Below are 6489 nucleotides of genomic sequence, written 5' to 3'. Positions count from 1 at the left end.
TGCCCTTGGGCAGCTCCACAAGGCAACGGGGGTTAGGCTATGGTCTCCCTCTCCCTCCCTTCACAGTCTAACAGTAAGGAAGAGGCGGGTCCTGTAGAGTAAGTACCTGCCGCCAGCAATGCAAGATTCTAGTCTCGGAGCTTCAATCCACCTCTTTTCACACAAGAAAAACAAAACCAAAGCCAGCTTGAGGACCCTTCTGCCTCACTTGCTCTTCACCAGAGAAAACCTGAAATGATTTGGCCCAAGCCAGCTGTCTAGAGGAAAATTCTATGCCAGAAGAACCAATATTGAGTTTAAATATTGAGTGTCACTGAAACCAAAGTCATCTACTGAAGGGACGGTGGTAGAGCAAGCGGGGGACACGCGTTTGCCAAGTTCAGCCCTCAGCACCAGGGGACAAAAGGGAAAGAAAAAAAAGGGGGAGGAAGAGAAAGGTCGGCAGAGCAGAGAGTGTAGGGACACAGTTGGCTGGTAGTCCTTGTCAACTTGGTGGAGTGCCGCGTGAAAACCCAAGGACCATTCCCCACAGGAGTGAGATCAGGCACGAAGCCGCAGCTGTTGTGCTCTCCGGGATGGTGTGAGAGCACGTTCTCCTGGGGGCCACGCGGGTGGCTTTTGTCTTATTGTTTTAAACAGTGTCTCCTGCTGCCCAGGCACACCTCATGCTCACTACTAGCTGAGGCTGCCCAGAACCCGGGATCCTCCTGCCTCAGCCTGCTGAGTGCTGGGGTTAGAGGTGATCACTCTCAGCGTTTGAGGGTTTTGCTGTCTTAAATAGGAGCCGCCACATTCCACTAAAAAGTCTTGGAAGTCTGTTTGTGTCCTGTAGATGGACCAGTCACCTTTGTCACTACACACACAGGCACCAAGACATCAAGATTCTTGTGAAATTCTCCATAAAACCAGCACTGGAATAGAGGTCACAGAACATGCTTGCCGAGCTCATCTTTGCTACTAATTAGTGTGTGCTTTTGTACAAATCATTTAACTCCAAAAACTAAATTTCCTCACCCATAAAATAAGAGTTGGATTTAGACCTTTTTGATAGCCCCTTCCGGCTTTGATTCAGTAACTACGGGTTATTTTTTTTTTTTAAACCTCTTGATGTGAGGCTATTAAGCAGAGGAGGCTGCACGTGAAAATACGTTTCATATTTCTTTGGTGTGAAAATGTGAGCACGTTAAGTTTTTCCTTCAGCCACTGAGTCATGAACATGCAGGGGACGTGAGGAGGAACAAAGAACAGGAAGGTGGTTTGATCTTGTCAACGTGTGCGCACGAGTTGGCATCTACAGCTGCTCCCCAGGGCCCGCTTCTTTCTGTCCTTCTTAAGGACTTGTGCTAGGGAAAATAAGTTCTGCTTACAGGGACAGCTTTGTGGGGCCTATTTTACAAAGTTAAGAGATAGCTTTTTATGAATATTTCTGCCTCAGCCAAGAACCCTGAATTCTTGATAGATTAACATCTTCCTTCCAAAGGGTTTATGGATTCGGCACTCGCTCAGGGCCGGTAATGAAAACGTTCCACCTCAAACACACAAATGGCTTAGCCTGCTAGGCAGCATGGCGTCTGGGTAAAAGGCAGCAGGGTAAAAGGGGGTGTGGGTGCGTGTATAAAATTCCATGGCGACAGTCCCGTGTGTCTGAAGCTTCAGCTTAAAGGCTGGTGTCTTCAGCACATTGCTGTCTCTCAGCGGAATCAGATCGGAGCTAGGCCCCGTTGTTCATGCCCATTGTGGAAAAAAGACCTGCCTACTCTATGCTTGAGATATTTCACATCCTGTTGTCTTGGAGGGCGGGGGCTGCGGGGGGCATACAAAGAGAAGGAGTTGGAAAGCAGGGACTAGAAGGAAGAGGCACAAAGATGGGCATTTTCACCAGAGTGCTGTTGAAGTTGGCTACAGGGGCTTGCACTTGCACACGCATGCACACGCGCGCGCACACACACACACACACTTTGTCATCTCAAGGTGGTGAACTACCATTTCTACCAGTCCAGAAACCTCTACAGATCAGACTCTGTGACTGTGGGCCTGCTGGATGGCTTCCATCTCCTGAGGTTCGTTTTCTGAGTGATGTGCACGGCCTTGACCTTCACATGGGGCACACTGACGCTGAAGAGCTCGAGATGGGCAGTTGAGCCTGGTGGGCTGCGTGGCTAGCACCGCCCCTGCACATCATCCTTGCACTACCTAAAGGCCCCCCTTGATGGAAATGGGGGGGGGGGTGAAGTGAGAAGGGGCAGAGATTTGCATCCTCCATGGGGCTGTAAAGTCCCAGGGGTAGCTTCGGCTTCCTCATACAGAGGCCCCTGCCCTACGCCCTGTGGATTTCTCTTTCCTACTCCACCAGTCTTATAATCAGACTTCCACCACACACAGGAGGTGGGGTGAGGGGTGGGGGAAGGGGGGAGGAGCGGCTGCAATTTGGAGACCAACCAAACCCACAAGAAGTTCATTGCAGCCAAGGTGACAGAGTTGGGGTGAGGGTGGAGGAAAGTCAGAAATGGCAAAGTGGCTCTCCAAAGGTTCCTGAGCGTGATCTGAAGTGCTGCACAGAGCTCAACAGACGTGTCTTTCCCATCACCGTCCAACAGTACTACCAGAAGAGGGGAAAAGCCACTAGTCTTCACGTGCCTTCAACCATTCCCCTAAAGAAACAATGCCCTGGCTCTGACAAGACAGCTAGCCTTCTCTCTGGTGCCCATTCTCAGCTCTTCCTGACTTTGTCTTTGAGTTCATCCATCTCTATTCACAGCGCACGCGAGCACACACACACACACACACCGAAGAAAGTGGCCCCAGGTGTCTTTTGCAAAGAGGAATATTTTTAAAGCACAAAATCTTACTCAATTGAAATATTATATAACCAACAAATGTCACATTGATGTAAACGTTTTCCAAGTAGGTCTGCGTCGCTCTTCTCCTCAGCGTCTTTGTCCCCCTTGGTGAACGTGAAGGTTGGTCTGTTATAAGGGGAAAAGCCTTACTTCCAGGCTAGGGTGTAGCTCAGCATTTCTTGCCTAGTGCTAGCATGAGAGAGGCCCTGGGTTCCAAGTTCGACTGGAAGAGAAAGGGATAGATAAATGATAGATGGGGGGGGGGGGAGAGAAACAAGCACAAAATTGTACTTTTGAAGCACACCCCAGGGCAGGCAGGAAGACCACAGGAACAAAGTTGGTTCATGGGCCTCGCTGTGAGGTGCACCCTCTGGAAGGTATGCCAGTCTTCGGTAAAGCTTAGGAATCTCTGTGACAGCTCAGACTTGTAATAGCTTGGGCATCTTTAAGGATGCAGACTTCCGCAGCCAGGAAGGAAAAAGAAAGAGTAGTGAAACGTCTCACCTAAAATTCAGCACCAAGAGCCTCCGTGGAAGATTATTTATATATATTTCAAAGGCTAAAGAAGCTATTTCATGCAGAAGGCTGTCCAGGAAAGTGATTTGGGCCACCGTGACTGGGGATGTACATTCTACCAGAGTGTAAACCTGGGGCACCCCAGGACTGACCAGCCAAGGCAATCATCAGTGTACAGAGCACAGGCTTGGGACTGTGGGCTCTAATGGTCTTGGAAAAGCCTAGAAGACAGGTGTGAGCTTTGACCTAGTGTGGCCTCAGAGCGTAACAGAAGATTGTGCCTTACTGGAGCTGTTACCCCCACAACCCACCAAGCCTCCAATATGCTGAAGGCCTTTGCACTGTGAAGAAATTAGGTGACCTGCTCCCTCTAGACATTCTGACAGCGGCAGCAGGCCGTCTTATCCGCCGATACCAAATGAGTGTTATCTGCAACTGGAACCTCAACTGTTATGATTAAAAATGTAAAGTCCCATCGTCATCATCATCTACCTTCCAGAGTGTTTTGAGGTTTGCTGTAGTCTTGTCCATAAAGTTTTTTTGGGGAGGGGGCGTTCTGCTTTGTAGTTATAGATTTTCTGCTGTCAATCCTGTGTCTGGTTAGAAGGACATGAAAGACTAGCCATGTCCCCCACCCCCACCCCCATCACACTGGAGCCAGTGCCACTGAAGACGGAGGCCACAGATGCCTAACTAACAGTTCCTTTATGGTGCTGCATAAGGCTAAAGAATAGGCTGGACCTTGGAGCCTATGTAAGGGAGCCACAGAGAATATGTCTCGGCCTTTCACCAGGACAGTAGAACAGCTTTGCTCCCTATCTGTCAGGGAGGATGGCTGTGGCTGCCAAGTCTGTGAGTTCTCCCAGATGGCCCGCAACCTCCATCACTCCAGTGAGCCCATTCCCGAAAGCCAGAGAGAGAGCCCCAGCAGGCTCCTCACTTTGTCTCAGAGCTTTGTTTTCTTTGCTTCCCCCCAAAAAGACACACACACTTTTTTTTTTTTTAACATGTTAGGGAAATGGAGCAGCCTTTAAAAACGACTCTATGGCAGCCAGTGACTCATCGACTATGAGGACTTTTCCAGGCTGGTTTGGTAAGGCTCTTCCTGCTGGGCCTGCTTCCGTGGATTCACGGAAACCAAGTTACTGTGGGTTGCAAAGACTTAGCAGGTCATGTTAAAAGCAGACATGCCTTCACCCAGACTGTGGTTTTGCATGCTCAGGTTCTCAGTCTGTGAGCCCTGGGGAAGGATCATTTTTGGCTACTGGAAAAAACCATAGCTTATTTTTAATTTCTGGTTGTCAAAGCCACCACACGTGTGGTCTGTGGATGACCCTCGTCTGCAGAGTTGATATGGGAAGGAACAAAAGATGGTTTGGGGCTCAGGGAACCCTTACCTAGAAGTTACCACAAGGCCTGTGTTATTGACCCCCCCTCCCGTACCCCCACCCCACCCCGCCTGTTTCTCAGAAACATCCCCTGCCAGCAGTGTCTCTCTTTTCTCCTCTGGAGTTTTACCTGAGCCCCACCATTGGGAGCACTGTGCAGTAGAGTTCCCCACCTCATACCCTTTGTCCAAAGTTCACCTTGAGGGAAAAGCCATGCTAACTTTTGCCAGCACATAAGGAAGCCATCTCCTGTATGAAACAGCTTTGCTGATATTGTCAAGTTTTCTTTACTGTGTTTGATTTTTTTTTACACTGATAAATAGAAATTTAAAATAAATAAATAAAATCCTGGTGTGTTTAAAATTAGTCCTGTGGCATGCCTATCATTTGTCAGGGTTTCTGTCAGAAAATGGAGGGGTTTCATTCTGCCCTGAGGGATAGTTCCATAATTTTGTCTTGGCTTTTTCTTAAAGTCAAATTATCAAAATCAGTGGAATTACCACAGAAGCCTCTCCCCAGCCACACTACAGGGTCCGCCTGTGGTGCCCTACTGGTCCCTGGGGCCATAGCAGAATTCTGGGTCCACATGTCCCTTTATAGCTTATTAGGGATTCCAGCGGACCGGGATCTGGACATAACAGGATGGACATGCACACACGCCATCACCACCAGAACAGTCCCCCCTGTTCCACAACACTTCAGCACACTCCCCTCCAACGTTAGAGATAGGCAGGTAAGTAACTCTAGGTGTTTCTCAACTGTGGGTCTCTGAAACAGTGAGAACCCCGAGTTGCAGTCATTAAACTCAGCCAAGTTACATGCAGTCTGTAGATACTTGTGGACCCAAACAAGGTGAAATGGGGCAAAGGCGACTCCCAAAAGAATGACACATCCTGGTCTTGTCTATCTGGGGTTCACTCCAAGACAACTGGAGGGCTACCAGAGGGCTAGCTTTCTGCCAACTTCATGTTAAGGCAAGGATGTCCCATGGATCACATATGGCCATGGATATCCGTGAACACAGCCCAGCACACAAGTCATCAACCTAACCGTTAAGATGTTGTTTGATCCACCTGTGCAGTTCTTGGATGTGACGGTTTGTGGATGGTAACATTGTGTCAGAAGGTTGGACACACGTGTGTCCCTGACCCTGACTTGGGGCTTCTGCAATTCAGATTTAGCAAGCTGGGTCCCAAGCAGGTTGGTGCTGGGGTCCCCCTCCACAGCTCTGCTGGAGCACTATCCCCTACCTTTTGCTTTGAGGACTTTCTGCAAGTCCTCCCAGGGCAGGAGATGGAAATGGTAAAACAGCCTGCCCTTGGATTTTAGCATAAATCACTCAAAAGCGACTTTCCCAGATGTGTAGGTGACCTTCCCCAAGCTCACTCCCAGTCAGAAGCAACTTGGGGGGTTTGCGGGGGGGAGGGGAGCAGGGGAGAAAGGGGAGATGAGGAGGCCTTGAACCCTTTGCAAGGAGGTGGGGAAAGCACTTTACTTTTCTAGCTCTGGTGCCCAGTGTTGCTTTAGGGAGGTGGTGGGCCCAGCAAGAGAGGCCACCCTCGCACCTGCAGCCTCCCCACCCCCACCCCCACATCACTCCTCACCCCAGGCCACCTGCAAGGCTGAAGGACCCAAATCTCCACCTGCAGGCAACTGCTACCTGAGGGTAGGGAGACAAAGGAACAAGTTCATTTCTCTCCCACCTGTCCTTAAAATGCTGGGGATGGGGGCGGTGCGGGGTGGGG

The sequence above is a fragment of the Acomys russatus genome, chromosome 16 (genome assembly GCF_903995435.1).
Source record: "Acomys russatus chromosome 16, mAcoRus1.1, whole genome shotgun sequence".
Taxonomy (NCBI): domain Eukaryota; kingdom Metazoa; phylum Chordata; class Mammalia; order Rodentia; family Muridae; genus Acomys; species Acomys russatus.
This window is presented reverse-complemented; position numbering follows the sequence as displayed.